This window comes from Lupinus angustifolius, chromosome LG08, assembly GCF_001865875.1.
Source record: "Lupinus angustifolius cultivar Tanjil chromosome LG08, LupAngTanjil_v1.0, whole genome shotgun sequence".
Lineage (NCBI taxonomy): Eukaryota > Viridiplantae > Streptophyta > Magnoliopsida > Fabales > Fabaceae > Lupinus > Lupinus angustifolius.
Window position 1 is genome coordinate 12,820,041 of NC_032016.1, and position 769 is coordinate 12,820,809.

Consider the following 769-nt stretch of genomic DNA (forward strand, 5'->3'; position numbering starts at 1 on the left):
TGTCATCAATAGATCACCACGGGCTTCATTGGATGGTAAAGTTGCAGAAGAAGTATGGACAGGTAACCCAATCAATTATAATATATTACACATATTTAGTTGTCATACTTATGTACATGTACCCAATGATGAACGATCTAAACTTGATTCTAAGTCACAGAGGTGTATCTTCATTGAATATACCAAAGGTGTGATGAGGTTCAAGTTTTGGGATCCTGTTTCTAAAAAGGTGGTGTTAAGCAGAGATGCAGTGTTTGATGAAGATTTCATGATGAAACAATCAGTTTTGACAGAAATGGCCAAGCCAAATGGAGAGACTTTGGGATCAAATATGATTCCAATGAGCAATGAAATAGTTCAGGTGAATAAAGGCAAGGAACCATGCACTAGTTCAAGTCAAGAACATGATGATTCTCAGACAGAGAGTTTAGGTGCGTAGGAGTATCTACTTGCTAGAGACAGGGATAGACGTCCTATCAAACCTCTAGAGAGATATGGCTTTGAGGATATGGCTTTAGTTGCTCTCCATATCAGTTCAGGAGATCCATGTAGCTTTCAAGAGGCTATAAACAGCCAGGAGAAAGAACAATGGATGGATGCCATGATGGAGGAGATGGGGTCTTTACAGAAGAACCAAACTTGGGAGCTTTTTCTATTGCCCCTAGACAAGCATGCAGTTGGGTGCAAGTGGGTATACAAGAGGAAGCCAGAAGTATCAGAAAAAGAAGGGGAAAAGTTCAAGGCTCGTCTTGTAGCAAAAGGGTATTCA